The sequence below is a fragment of the Staurois parvus genome, unplaced genomic scaffold (assembly GCF_062004578.1).
Source record: "Staurois parvus isolate SC_StPar_1 unplaced genomic scaffold, SC_StPar_1.0 ptg001183l, whole genome shotgun sequence".
NCBI classification, from domain to species: Eukaryota; Metazoa; Chordata; class Amphibia; order Anura; family Ranidae; genus Staurois; species Staurois parvus.
This window is the reverse complement of record NW_028318979.1, coordinates 43,122-59,024: the sequence shown is the minus strand read 5'-3', so window position 1 is coordinate 59,024 and position 15,903 is coordinate 43,122.

Genomic DNA, 15,903 nt, shown 5'->3' with positions numbered 1-15,903 from the left:
GGGCCTTCCAGTTACAAGCCTAGGAATGGTAGTGGGCACACCTGAAAAGTGTAAACCAACAGTAGACATCTGGTAGGGTTCAACTCCCCCCCCCCCCATGTGATGCATAGAGCCAGGAGCTGAAACTGTGGAGTCAAAATCACAATATGTCATTTCCAAGGACTCGCCAAGTATGAGGATGGTCCTACGTGACAGCAGGTGATGTGAGATCCTCCAGGGCACAGAATCTCAAATCCTGGCTGTATTCACCAGGGACTCCCCTAACATGAGTGTTGGACTTTGCTGATTGCTGACCCCGGGTCATGACCCCTTGGTTCACCCTACTCAACATTACAGAAAGGATGTAGGTCTGGTCAGGGTAGGTGTACTGCGGGAACAGTCCTTAGATTGGAGCAGTCTGTGGACATGGTAGACAGGACACAGGTCAGAGGTCAGGGCAGGCTGCCATCTGGGATAACCAGGAACAAAGGCAGGGGCTAGGGCAGGCTGCAGACTTAGATAACTAAGAGCAAAGCCAGAGGTCAAGGCAGGCTGTAGACTCAGATAACCAGAAATGAAGCCATGAGTCAGGGCAGGTAGTGGACTCAGATAATCAGGAACAAAGCCAGATGTCAAGGCAGGCTGCAGACTCAGATAACTAGAAAATGAAGCCAAAGGTCAGGGAAGGTAGTGGACTTGGATAACCAGGAACAAAGCCAGAGGTCAAGATAGGTTGCAGAATCAGATAACCAGAAATGAAGTCAATGGTCAGGGCAGGTAGTGGACTTAGATAATCAGGAACAAAGGCAGATGTGAGAGCAGGTGATAGGAGATCCTCTAGGGCACAGAATCTCAAATCCTGGCGGTATTCACCAGGGACTCCCCTAACAGGAGTGTTGGGCTTTGCTGATTGCTGACCCCGGGTCATGACCCCTTGGTTCACCCTACTCAATATTACAGACAGGATGTAGGTCTGGTCAGGGTAGGTGTACTGCGGGAACAGTCCTTAGATTGGAGCAGTCTGTGGACATGGTAGACAGGACACAGGTCAGTGGTCAGGGCAGACTACCGTCTGGGATAACCAGGAACAAAGGCAGGGGCTAGGGCAGGCTGCAGACTTAGATAACTAAGAGCAAAGCCAGAGGTCAAGGCACGCTGCAGAATCAGATAAGCAGAAATGAAGCCAAGGGTCAGGGCAGGTAGTGGACTCAGATAATCAGGAACAAAGCCAGATGTCAAGGCAGGCTGCAGACTCAGATAACCAGAAATGAAGTCAATGGTCAGAGCAGGTAGTGGACTTAGATAATCAGGAACAAAGGCAGATATGAAAGAAGGCTGCAGACTCAGATAACCAGATATGAAGCCAAGGGTCAGGGCAGGTAGTGGACTCAGATAATCAGGAACAAAGCCAGAGGTCAAGGCAGGCTGCAGACTCAGATAACCAGATATAAAGCCAAGGGTCAGGGCAGGTAGTGGACTCAGATAAGCAGGAACAAAGCCAGATGTCAAGGCAGGCTGCAGACTCAGATAACCAGATATAAAGCCAAGGGTCAGGGCAGGTAGTCATCTCAGATAAGCAGGAACAAAGCCAGAGGTCAAGGCAGGCTGCAGACTTGGATAACAAGGAACAAACCAGAGGTTAATGCAGGCCATAGGTTGCAGGAAAGTAAATTGGTCAATTCCCCCATCAACACAGTCAGTGTTGATGGCGGAATTCCTCCTGTGGTGAACACAATGATAATTGCTAGCAGCTAGCGCCGCTGGCAATAATAGCATGCAAACATTCTGACATGCTGGTTGTATCCAAGTTTGTTGATGGATTGACTTGGGTACAATCTGCTTGCCCATAGATGGATCGTATCCGAGCCAGTCCCCTGCTCAACTGGCTGAGATTCCATCCATCTATGGCAGGCAGACAGTGGATTTACCTACCCAGGAAACAAACCAGGTCAGTACATAGGAATCTATAGAGGGAAGCAGGCTGGATAGCAGGAAGGCTCACCAGAGCCTCAGCAATTATGTATACAAAGTGTTACACAGGCAAGGAGCTGAGAGCAGTTCTGAGTTGAAAGAGGCTGGGTAACAGGAGGGAGCTGATCTGATTTGACCGGTCCTGCAACAATAGGCTGAGAAGTGACAGAACGGGGAGGACCTGGTTAGATGGGCTGTGGCCAGGGGCGGACTGACCATTCCGGTACTTGGGCATTGCCCGAGGGCCCAGGGGCCGGTAGGGGACCCCATGAGATACCCCTAGTACCTTTCATGGGCTTTTTTGGGTGCGGTTTGAGTGTGGGCGAGGACACAGGGGCCCCATGATCCCCTATTGCCCGGGGGCCCCATGAGTTGCCAGTCCGCGCCTGGCTGCGGCCAGACAGAACAGGAATAGAGGAGAGATCTTTCCCTTACTTTGGAGAGATTTCCTCTCACTTCCTGTTGAATTAATGGGACAGGAAATAGAGGGTAACCTTCCCAATGGGACAGAGATTACAACAACTTGATAGGCTGTTCTAACCCCTCCCTATTCTATCGATAACAAAAAAAAAGTTGTGGTTTTAGATACATTGTAACAACATAACAAAAGGGGTCTATTATTCCTCAAAATACATTAAAGCGTCACTAAACCCACATCATTGAAAACTATCAATACATACTGTATTACTGTTCATAGTTAATCAGCCGCTATGGGATTCGTTTTAGTATTCTGCAAAATACCTGGTTGATCCTGCTTTTCTCTGGCTCCCCCGTGTTCATGGCCCCGCTGCAGTTGGGGATTTTGCAGAGCAGTGTAGGCAGCTCTGCACATGCTCAGTTTTGTGAGTTTCTATGTGAAACATTTTCTTCTTGATAACATCTGAGTAGCCAATGTGGTTATAGAGTCACACATGGGCGTATACACAGTGGTAGATGACCGACCACTCCCACCCTCTTCCTTTATGCCCACTTACCAGCTAAACTCAATAGGGGCGGGATAATACATCTTGATTGATAGAAGCTTCACCTCCCTGTGATTCCAAGACTCAAGCTGGAGGGGCGTGACATAGCCTGTGACTGGCAGAAATCTGGCCACACCATGTTATTGCCAAAAAATAATAAAGATTTGATTTCAAATGTATAGATTTGCCATTCTTTCCAGGGCTGTGTAGCCCTGTAGGTTATTGGGTGTATGCACTTCGTGGAGGCCATTCCTTTTTGTTGCGGTTGTGGTCTCTTCCCCGCTGGATGGTCTGCGTTGATTGATCAAGCGCCAACATTTTTCAGCATTGACCTACTCTCCAGTAGAAGGCCGGGTCTACTCTCTAGTACTTTTTTGTACTTTTTTTTATTTTGATAGGCAAGCCCAGGTACACTTTTCAGCTACACCATTGTGATTGGGACTCGTCTCCTTTGCAATTTGGGAGCACCTCTACCTTTTCAAATCTGTCCCATTGTGATATCTCTCCGTTTTTTTCTGTTTTTTGGATATTAGGGGGTAAACCCCCTCTCCCTCTTTACATCTTCTGCTTAGGCTTGGGAACAAGGCCTTTTTCTGCCCGCAAGAAATCCTGATCTTTGTTACAATAACATCTCTTCAAGACCTGTGGGACTCTTGAGTGTTGGCCATTATTGTGCCCCCATATCTGGCCCCTGGATGGCCCTTCGCCTTGTGGGAGCATCTGAGGAGGTCTGCCCTCTAGGATTGGGAGGTCTACCGCTGCATGGTGCACATTAATGTTATATATTTTACTACTTGGCCCCTGAAGAAGCGATTGTTGTTGGGAAACATGTTGGGCCATTCTTCTAGCGGCTTAATGTCTCTCACCCCCCCCTATAGGACCTTCCTGGTGGTTATAGTATGTCTTATCACTGGTTTTGTTCCATACAATATGGTGGGCTGTAGGACATTGTCTGTGGGGACATTGTACAATGACCTTTTAAACTGAAAAGATGTTTTTGTCGTGACTTATTGTCAAAATAAAGTACAAGTGCATTTACTAATATGTGTTTATGGTTTCTGTGCCTCTGTAGTCCATCTGCACTTCTTCTCCTTGCTGTTTTTCCCCCTTTATTGTTTTGCATGATAATTTAAAACAGTTTATTGATATTAGTTATTTATTTTTATGCTGTATTCCTAACGCTGTTTTTTCTTTTTTTTTTTGGAACATGTGACCAGCAGCAGAGGAGTAGAAGCTCCTCCTGCCACTGTTTCCCTGTAGATAATTACATTGCCATCATCCACATACAGAAAAACAAGGGACAATGTAAATGTGTGTTTGTGTTTAGTATCACTTTATTAAACAGACTGACACACACTAACACTCGAATCCTCACACACTGAAGCAGCAGTTTGACTGAGGAGTGCCATGCTCGCTCTTTGTGGACGGATATAATAACTGTAATTTGCCGATTGACATATTCAGACTGTATAGGCAATCCAGACTAATAGATGGTGTATTATATACTCAGCGTCACGATGTCCTACATGTTACGTCTCCTGCGTTCTATGATGGAACGCTGAGATATCACCATCCAGAGAGAACAAACTTACCTCACCGGTCCTCAGGGCAACGATGGTTATCTATCTATCTATCTATCTATCTATCTATCTATCTATCTATCTATCTATCTATCTATCTATCCATCCATCCATCCATCCATCCATCCATCCATCCATCTATCCATCTATTTATCTATCTATCTATCTATCTATCTATCTATCTATCTAATCAAATTACATATTAGCTTTTTTTTTACAGTATACTCTGTTTTCCTTCTTTATTTTTCTTTCTTTCTTTTTCTTTCTTTCTTTCTTTCTTTCTTTCTTTCTTTCTTTCTTTCTTTCCTTCCTTTCTTTTTCTCTTCCCTTCCTTTCCCTTCCTCTCCTTCTTTCTTTCTTTCTTTCTTTCTTTCTTTCTGTCTTTCTTTCTCAGAAATAGTTTCTGTATTTTATATAGTTGAAATTTGTGACTGATTATTTTATTTCCTTGTGGTGCATTACGTTTTTCTTTTGTTGTTCTCTTCTGTTTTGTACTTTCTTTCTTTCTTTCTTTCTTTCTTTCTTTCTTTCTCTTTCTTTCTTCTCCCTTCCTTCCTCACTCCCTCTCTTTTTCTCTTTCTTGCTTTATTTCTTTCTTTTTCTTTCTTTCTTTCTTTCTTTCTTTCTTTCTTTCTTTCTTTCTTTCTTTCTTTCTTTCTTTCTTTCTTTCTCTTTCTTTCTTTCTTTCTTTCTTTCTTCTCTTCCCTTCCTCTCTTTCTTTCTCAGAAATAGTTTCTGCCTTTTATATAGTTGAAATTTGTGACTGATTATTTTATTTCCTTGTGGTGCATTACGTTTTTCTTTTGTTGTTCTCTTCTGTTTTGTACTTTCTTTCTTTCTTTCTTTCTCTTTCTTTCTTTCTTCTCCCTTCCTTCCTCACTCCCTCTCTTTTTCTTTCTTTCTTTCTTTTTTCTTTCTCTTTCTTTCTTCTCCCTTCCTTCCTCACTCCCTCTCTTTTTCTTTCTTTCTCTTTCTTTCTTTCTCTCTTTCTCAGAAATAGTTTCTGTCTTTTATATAGTTGAAATTTTTGACTGATCATTTTATTTCCTTGTGGTGCATTACGTTTTTCTTTTGTTGTTCTCTTCTGTTTTTTTGTTTTTTTTTTTCTTTTACAATACACAAGTTCTGATTTGGACCCTCCAAAAACAGTAGGCCTTGCATGGCCTGTGACGGATCAACTGACCATTTTGAAGGTTCCAGCATATTGTAATGGCCCCTTGTGGTGTCTTGTTGTGTTGTGTGACTGTTTTTGCCTCTGTACACATTTTTCAATAAACATATTATGCAAAAAAAAGGTGAAGCTGGATACCTGCACCCCCCACTGCCCCGAGATTCCACCCGCTGGACAATACTGGCCACTGGCCTTACTAAAGCTCTCTGGGGACTCAGCACTTGTGCAGCAGGTGGAACCATGGTGAGTGTTGGATACCAAAGAAATCTACAGCTGGAGCAATGATGGAAGTCACCCCCACCCCCACCCCGTACTGATCAATAGTCAAACTTTATTTTCTGGTGACAGAATCACTTAGTCTGTATCTAGGGTGGAGATTGGAGGATGGCAGAGAAGTGGGGGATGGGAATAGTCAATGGATAAGTTTGGGATAGAGAATGGTGTGGGGGGGGGGATGTTGTGACAGAGAAGAGGGTGGGATGGGGAACAGCCTGAGTTTAGGGTGCAGAATGGTCTGAAGGGGTGAAGCTGAGGCCGGGGTGGGTAGAGAAATGGGGGATGGGGAATAGTCTGGGTTTAGAGCTAAATATGGTGGGGGGCAGAGTAGTGCAGAATGGAGAATAGTCTAAGTTTAGGGTGGAGAATGGAGGGTTTGGGGTGGGAAATGGGGGGGATAATTTGAGTTTAGGGTGCAGGATGGGGGGGTAGCAGAGGAGTGGGGGATGGGGACTAGCATTTAGGGTGGAGAACAGAAGATTGCAGAGAAGTGGGGAGAAGCAATAATCTGAATTTGGGGTAGTAAATGGAGGAAGAGGGGTGGCGGAGGATCGGGGGATGGGGTGCAGAGGGCAGACGGTTGCCAGCAGCGGACCTGGCACTGGCAGTTGCGCTCTCAGACCACACAGGGGGCGCTGTAGGGCAGCGCAGAGGACAGCCTGGCTCGGAGCTGCGCTTGACGCGCGCTCTCGGTGAGCCAAGCGCGCCCCCGGCCGCTGATCAGCGCAGCCCAGCTGTATAGCCGGCAGGATCGGGGCAGTGAGCGCAGCTCCGCAGAGGGTCCCCCCCCCCCCCCCCCAGGGCATGGCATAGCGCCCCCACCCGGCACTTCTTACAACTTCCCTGCACGGGGGGACATCACCGGGATGTGACATCACCTGACCGGGGAGCACCGAGGAGAGCCATCAGCAGGTGAGTGCGGGGACCGGCATGGGGGGGGGGAGATACATGGGGGGCCGACACAGAAACTTTCTGGGGGGTATGAGGAGTGTCCGATCCCATCGTACAGATCTCGGCTCGTTCAATGAGTAGATTCCTACATTGCTGGATTTCTAGATTGTTGCATTAGATGATTGGACAGATCTGGGATTGGTCCATGAGTAGATTGGACAGATCTGGGATTGGTCTGTGAGTAGATTGGACAGATCTCAGGGTTGTCTATAAGTGAATTGCACAGATCTCGGATCGGTCCATGAGTAGATTGCACAGATCCGGGATTGTTACTTATTGTATCGATTGTGGATTGTTCTATGAGTAGATTATTACATTAGATGATTGTACAGATCAGGCATAGTTTCTACAAGTAGATTGCACAGATCTCGGATCCATGAGTAGATTGCATAGATCTTGGATCGGTCCATGAGTACATTGCACAGATCTCGGATCCATGAGTACATTGCACAGATCTCGGATCCATGAGTACATTGCACCAATCTCAGATCGCTCCGTGAGTACAATGCACAGATCTCGGATCCATGAGTACATTGCACAGATCTCGGATCGCTCCGTGAGTACATTGCACAGATCTCGGATCGCTCCGTGAGTACATTGCACAGATCTCGGATCGCTCCGTGAGTACATTGCACAGATCTCGGATCGCTCCCTGAGTACATTGCACAGATCTCGGATCGCTCCCTGAGTACATTGCACAGATCTCGGATCGCTCCCTGAGTAGATTGCACAGATCTCGGATCGCTCCCTGAGTAGATTGCACAGATCTCGGATCGCTCCTTGAGTACATTGCACAGATCTCGGATCGCTCCGTGAGTACATTGCACAGATCTCGGATCGCTCCTTGAGTACATTGCACAGATCTTGGATCGCTCCTTGAGTACATTGCACAGATCTCGGATCGCTCCGTGAGTACATTGCACAGATCTCGGATCGCTCCTTGAGTACATTGCACAGATCTCGGATCGCTCCTTGAGTACATTGCACCGATCTCGGATCGCTCCTTGAGTACATTGCACAGATGCAGGATTGTTATATTATTGTATAGATCTCAGGTTATTCTATGAGTAGATTGTACAGATCCGGGATTGTTCTATAAATAGATTGGACCGATCTCAGATTGGTCTGTGAGTGGATTGTTAGCTTGGATGATTGTACAGATTTCAGATTGGTCTGTGAGTGGATTGTTAGCTTGGATGATTGTACAGATTTCAGATTGGTCTGTGAGTGGATTGTTACCTTGGATGATTGTACAGATTTCAGATTGGTCTGTGAGTGGATTGTTACCTTGGATGATTGTACAGATCTCAGATTGGTCTGTGAGTGGATTGTTACCTTGGATGATTGTAGAGATCTCAGATTGCTTGGTGAGATTTATAATTTTCATTACGTTGCAGAAGTTTTCTCTCGGTGTGAGATTGATGTGTGTGTGTTGAAGTTGTTGCATTGGTTCCTCCTCTCTGGTGTCCGGGTGATCTGGCTGTGTATATATATATAGATGGATTGCTTTGTGCAGATAAATGGAACATTAGGACCGTCGTCTCCCGTGTCATTCCTCGGAGATCGTCCTCAGATCAGGTCTGACAGATCTGTATACAATCACAGGTGAGGTGATCAGGGAGCCCCATGGACCTCCTCTGACATGTATACTGTATACCCCGGGGGGGGGGGGAGTCCCGTCCTCCTCTGACATGTATACTGTATACCCCGGGGGGGGGGAGGGCGTCCCGTCCTCCTCTGACATGTATACTGTATACCCCGGGGGGGGGGGGGGGAGTGTCCCGTCCTCCTCTGTCATGTATACTGTATACCCGGGGGGGGGGGAGAGTCCCGTCCTCCTCTGTCATGTATACTGTATACCCGGGGGGGGGGAGAGTCCCGTCCTCCTCTGTCATGTATACTGTATACCCGGGGGGGGGAGAGTCCCGTCCTCCTCTGTCATGTATACTGTATACCCCGGGGGGGGGGGAGAGTCCCGTCCTCCTCTGACATGTATACTGTATACCCCGGGGGGGGGGGGGAGCGTCCCGTCCTCCTCTGACATGTATACTGTATACCCCGGGGGGGGAGAGAGTCCTGTCCTCCTCTGACATGTATACTGTATACCCGGGGGGGGGGGCAACAACAATTGTGACAGCAGTGATGATGAAGATGATGGTGATGGTAATGATGATGGGAGTGATGATGATGACGGCAGTGATGAAGATGATGGTAATGATGAAGAATCGGATCGCATAGGTGTGAATACCCTATCAGTCTATCATGTATGCTGCTTCCAGACTCATCCACCTTACTAACTGTTCTGTACCTGCCACCCCTCTCTGCCAATCCCTCCACTGGCCTCCATCCCTCTCTGCCAATCCCTCCACTGGCCTCCACCCCTCTCTGCCAATCCCTCCACTGGCCTCCACTCCTCTCTGCCAATCCCTCCACTGGCCTCCACCCCTCTCTGCCAATCCCTCCACTGGCCTCCACCCCTCTCTGCCAATCCCTCCACTGGCCTCCACCCCTCTCTGCCAATCCCTCCACTGGCCTCCACCCCTCTCTGCCAATCCCTCCACTGGCCTCCACCCCTCTCTGCCAATCCCTCCACTGGCCTCCACCCCTCTCTGCCAATCCCTCCACTGGCCTCCACCCCTCTCTGCCAATCCCTCCACTGGCCTCCACCCCTCTCTGCCAATCCCTCCACTGGCCTCCACCCCTCTCTGCCAATCCCTCCACTGGCCTCCACCCCTCTCTGCCAATCCTTCCACTGGCCTCCTTCCCTCTCTGCCAATCCCTCCACTGGCCTCCACCCCTCTCTGCCAATCCCTCCACTGGCTTCCACCCCTCTCTGCCAATCCCTCCACTGGCTTCCACCCCTCTCTGCCAATCCCTCCACTGGCCTCCATCCCTCTCTGCCAATCCCTCCACTGGCCTCCATCCCTCTCTGCCAATCCCTCCACTGGCCTCCACCCCTCTCTGCCAATCCCTCCACTGGCCTCCACCCCTCTCTGCCAATCCCTCCACTGGCCTCCACCCCTCTCTGCCAATCCCTCCACTGGCCTCCACCCCTCTCTGCCAATCCCTCCACTGGCCTCCACCCCTCTCTGCCAATCCCTCCACTGACTCCCAGTTGCCCAACGAATAAAATTCAAAACACTAACACTGACGTATAAAGCCGTTCATAACTCTGCCCAAAAATTACATAACCAATCTTGTCTAAATATCACCCAAACCGTACTCTCCGCTCCTCGCAAGACCTCCTGCTCTCTAGCTCCCTTGCCTCCTCCTCCCATGCTTGTCTCCAGGACTTCTCCAGGGCTTCCCCATCCTCTGGAACTCCCTACCCCAATTTATCAGACTATCGCCTACTCTGCTCACTTTTAGGTGATCACTGAAAACCTATCTCTTCAGGGAAGCCTATCCTGCCCTCAGCTAATAATGGAATCTTCTACTCTTTCAACCACTCCATCCCCCACAATTATTACCTACTGTACCATTAACCCCTCCCTCCTAGATTGTAAGCTCCCAGGATCAGGGCCCTTCTATCCCTCTTGTATTGAACTGTATTGTTGCTGTATTGTCTCCCACTATAATGTAAAGCGCTGAGCAAACTGTTGGCGCTATATAAATCCTGTATAATAATAATATATAAATCCTGTATAATAATAATAATATATAAATCCTGTATAATAATAGTAATAATATATAAATCCTGTATAATAATAATAATATATAATTCCTGTATAATAATAATATATAAATCCTGTATAATAATAATATATAAATCCTGTATAATAATAATAATAATATATAATTCCTGTATAATAATAATATATAAATCCTGTATAATAATAATAATAATATATAAATCCTGTATAATAATAATGATGGCAGTAATGATGGTAATGATGACGGCAGTGATGATGATGGCAGTGATGATGATGACGGCAGTGATGATGATGGTAATGATGATGATGACGACAGTGATGATGATGGTAATGATGATGATGACGGCAGTGATGATGATGGTAATGATGATGATGACGGCAGTGATGATGACGGTAGTAATGATGATGGTGGTAACGATGATGGTGATGATGGCGGTAATGATGAGGACGGCAGTCATGTCGACGATGATGACGGTAGTGATGATGGTAAGGATGATGACGATGATGACGGTAGTGATGATGATGATGACGATGATTACGGCAGTGATGATGATGGTAACGATGATGACGGTGATGATGATGGCGGTAATGATGATGACAGTCATGATGATGACGATAGTGATGATGGTACCGATGATGGTGGTAACGATGATGATGACAGTAGTGATGATGATGGTGGTAACGACGATGATGACGGTAGTGATGATGATGATGGTAACGATGATGATGGTGGTAACGACGATGATGATGACGGCAGTGATGATGATGATGATGACGATGATTACGGCAGTGATGATGATGGTAACGATGATGATGGCGGTAATGATGATGGCAGTCATGATGACGATGATGATGGTGGTAACGATGATGATGATGGCAGTGATGATGACGGCAGTGATGATGATGATGACGGTGATGATGACAACGATGATGACATCAGGGACGATAGTGATAATGATGGTGACAATAGTTGCTTACATAGATGTGTATTGAGTGCCACTTGTATTCTCCAGCAGCAGTACATGTGAGGTGACAACACCTATCATCATTTGGAGACAGTTGTCACCTCCTAACAGGAAGTGCCTGAACAAGGACCTTCATGGCAGGATCACCAGGGATTCTTCCAATGAAAGCTGTAGATTTAAAGATTCAAAACAGCCTTTTGAATGACAGTAAAATGACACTACACTTATTTAAAGTGTTACTAAACCCACAAGAGTAAATCAGTCTGTAGATGCAGTAAAGAGTGCTTGTTATACTCACTGTGGAACCTAAGGGGTTAATCCTCCGCATTATGTAAAAAGACCGTTTGATCCTGTCTTCTCTGATCCTCGACTTGTTCAAATGTCCAGGTCTTATCTCCTGATAAGACATATCATGTGGAGACACTCAGCACATGCTCTGTTCAGTGTGTATTGCTAGAGAGGTTTTTTTTTTCTTGGGAGAGTGCGTGTGATCAGCACAGGGCCAATCGGCACTGTCCAGACAGAGACAGGGGTTCTGTATCCTCCTAGAGCAGAAAGAAAACTCCTCCTACAAGCTTTAGCCAGTGCTCTGCTGGACACTGTTAGAAGCCACAAGACTGCTGATGGCAAAAGGTATTTAGTAGTTTACATTTACTAAAATAATTGCATTTCCATGTTCTGTGAACTGTGGGAGACCAGATATAGTGAATGCAGGGTCCGGGAAGACCAGATATAGTGAATGCAGGGTCCGGGGAGAGCGGATATAGTGAATGCGGGGTCCGGGGAGAGCGGATATAGTGAATGCAGGGTCCGGGGTGAGCGGATATAGTGAATGCGGGGTCCGGGCAGAACGGATATAGTGAATGCGGGGTCCGGGGAGACCGGATATAGTGAATGCGGGGTCCGGGGAGACCAGATATAGTGAATGCGGGGTCCGGGGAGACCGGATATAGTGAATGCGGGGTCCGGGGAGACCGGATATGGTGAATGCGGGGTCCGGGGAGACCGGATATAGTGAATGCGGGGTCCGGGGAGACCGGATATGGTGAATGCGGGGTCCGGGGAGACCGGATATAGTGAATGCGGGGTCCGGGGAGACCGGATATAGTGAATGCGGGGTCCGGGGAGACCGGATATAGTGAATGCGGGGTCCGGGGAGAGCGGATATAGTGAATGCGGGGTCCGGGGAGAGCGGATATAGTGAATGCGGGGTCCGGGGAGAGCGGATATAGTGAATGCGGGGTCCGGGGAGAGCGGATATAGTGAATGCAGGGTCCGGGGAGAGCGGATATAGTGAATGCAGGGTCCGGGGAGAGCGGATATAGTGAATGCGGGGTCCGGGGTGAGCGGATATAGTGAATGCGGGGTCCGGGGTGAGCGGATATAGTGAATGCGGGGTCCGGGGTGAGCGGATATAGTGAATGCGGGGTCCGGGGTGAGCGGATATAGTGAATGCGGGGTCCGGGCAGAGCGGATATAGTGAATGCGGGGTCCGGGGAGACCGGATATAGTGAATGCGGGGTCCGGGGAGACCGGATATAGTGAATGCGGGGTCCGGGGAAACCGGATATAGTGAATGCGGGGTCCGGGGAGACCGGATATAGTGAATGCGGGGTCCGGGGAGACCGGATATAGTGAATGCGGGGTCCGGGATGAGCGGATATAGTGAATGCGGGGTCCGGGGTGAGCGGATATAGTGAATGCGGGGTCCGGGCAGAACGGATATAGTGAATGCGGGGTCCGGGGAGAGCGGATATAGTGAATGCGCGGTCCGGGGTGAGCGGATATAGTGAATGCGGGGTCCGGGGTGAGCGGATATAGTGAATGCGGGGTCCGGGCAGAGCGGATATAGTGAATGCAGGGTCCGGGGAGACCAGATCTAGTGAATGCGGGGTCCGGGGAGACCGGATATAGTGAATGCGGGGTCCGGGGAGACCGGATATAGTGAATGCGGGGTCCGGGGAGACCGGATATAGTGAATGCGGGGTCCGGGGAGACCGGATATAGTGAATGCGGGGTCCGGGGAGACCGGATATAGTGAATGCGGGGTCCGGGGAGACCGGATATAGTGAATGCGGGGTCCGGGGAGACCGGATATAGTGAATGCGGGGTCCGGGGAGACCGGATATGGTGAATGCAGGTGCACTATGGGATGTGTCGTGTCTGTAGAGCAATGTCATGACTGCAACTAACAGGCATTGCTTGTTCCAAACAAAGGGAAGTGAGGGGGAAAAGGAAAGGTTCAGGACGTCACAGAGGGCATTACAAGAAGCTGAAAAACACAAAAAGGAGAATAAGGATATTGTTTGATGTCACTTTAACCTGTTGAAGCGTCTGTGAGGTTTCAGTGATCGGAGTTCCATTTACAGCCCTTTACCTTTTAGATCCTAAGAATGGACTTCTTTTATTTATTACCTTTTTGTTCTGTTGAATATACCCTAGAAAGTGTTTTATATCCGTTCAATATGTGCAAAAAAAAAAAATACTGGTTGATCCTGCCAGAAAACTAGTCAGCTAACTACTTCCCATGTTCTTTGTTCCACCTTCCTTAATAAGACCCTATTCTAAATAATTAAAATAAATAAATGCAAAACACAAGTAAATTTAAATATATTTCAAAGATATAAATATCTGAATAAAAACATCATAGAATGAGATCTGGGTTTAAATTTTATTGTAGGCTATACAAACTGTATTTATCATCTTTATTTTATATTTTTATCTTTATTATATTGTTTATTCTTCGTTGATATTTATTATTTGATATTATTCATTAATGTTCTATTTATTTGATATTTATTATATTGTTATTTTTTTAGACTGTTTTTTGTTTGATATGAATTGTTGTTAATATTTATTTTTTATTCATATATTATATTGTTTATTATTATTTGATAAAACATATTCTATTTATTTTACATTGATTATATGTTATTTTTTTATTATTTGATAAAACATATTATTCTATTTATTTTACATTGATTATATATTTTTTTTATTATTTGGTAAAACATAATTTTATATTTATTTTACAATGATTATATTGTTTTATTTTTTATATATGATTTGATAAAACATATATTTATTTTACATTGATTATATTGTTTTTTTTTTTTTATATATATGATTTGATAAAATTTATTATGTTTATTTGACATTGTTTATATTTTAAATTTTTTTTTTTTACAATTTGATAAGACATATTATTATTATATTTATTTTATATATAAATATATATTTATACTCTCCGCTCCTCACACAATTTCCTACTCTCTAGCTCCCTTGTCCTCTCCTCCCATGCTCATCTCCAGGACTTCTCAAGAGCCTCCCCCATCCTCTGGAACTCTCTACCCCAATTTATCAGACTATCGCCTACTCTGCTCACTTTTAGGCGATCTCTGAAAACCTATCTCTTCAGGGAAGCCTATCCTGCCCTCAGCAAATAATGGAATCTTCTCTTCCTCCTACCAGTCCATCCCTCACAGTTATTACCTTTTGTACCACTAGCCCCTCCCTCTTAGATTGTAAGCTCCCAGGATCAGGCCCTCCTATCCCTCTTGTATTGAACTGTATTGTTGCTGTATTGTCTCCCGTTATATTGTACAGCGCTGAGCAAACTGTTGGCGCTATATAAATCTTGCCTGGAGTTTGTATGTTCTCCCTGTGCCTGTGTGGGTTTCCTCCAGGTACCCCGGTTTCCTCCCACACTCCCAAGACATGCTGGTAGGTTAATTGGCTCCTGTCTAAATTGTCCCTAGTATGTGTATGTATGAATGTAAGTTAGGGACCTTAGATTGTACACCCCTTGAGGGTTAGGGACTGATGTGAATGTACAATATATATGTAAAGAGCGGCGTAAATTGACTGCGCTATATAAGTACCTGTAATAATCCTAGATTGTAAGCTCCCAGGATCAGGGCCCTCCTAACCCTCTTGTATTGAACTGTATTGTTGCTGTATTGTCTTCTGTTATATTGTAAAGCGCTGAGCAAACTGTTGGCGCTATATAAATCCTGTATAATAATGATAATAATATACAGTCAGGTCCATAAATATTGGGACATCGACACAAATCTAACATTTTTGGCTCTATACACCACCACAATGGATTTGAAATTAAACGAACAAGATGTGCTTTAACTGCAGACTGTCAGCTTTAATTTGAGGGTATTTACATCCAAATCAGGTGAACGGTGTAGGAATTACAACAGTTTGCATATGTGCCTCCTACTTGTTAAGGGACCAAAAGTAATGGGACAGTTGGCTTCTCAGTTGTTCCATGGCCAGGTGTGTGTTATTCCCTCATTATCCCAATTACAATGAGAAGATAAAAGGTCCAGAGTTCATTTCAAGTGTGCTATTTGCATTTGGAATCTGTTGCTGTCAACTCTAAAG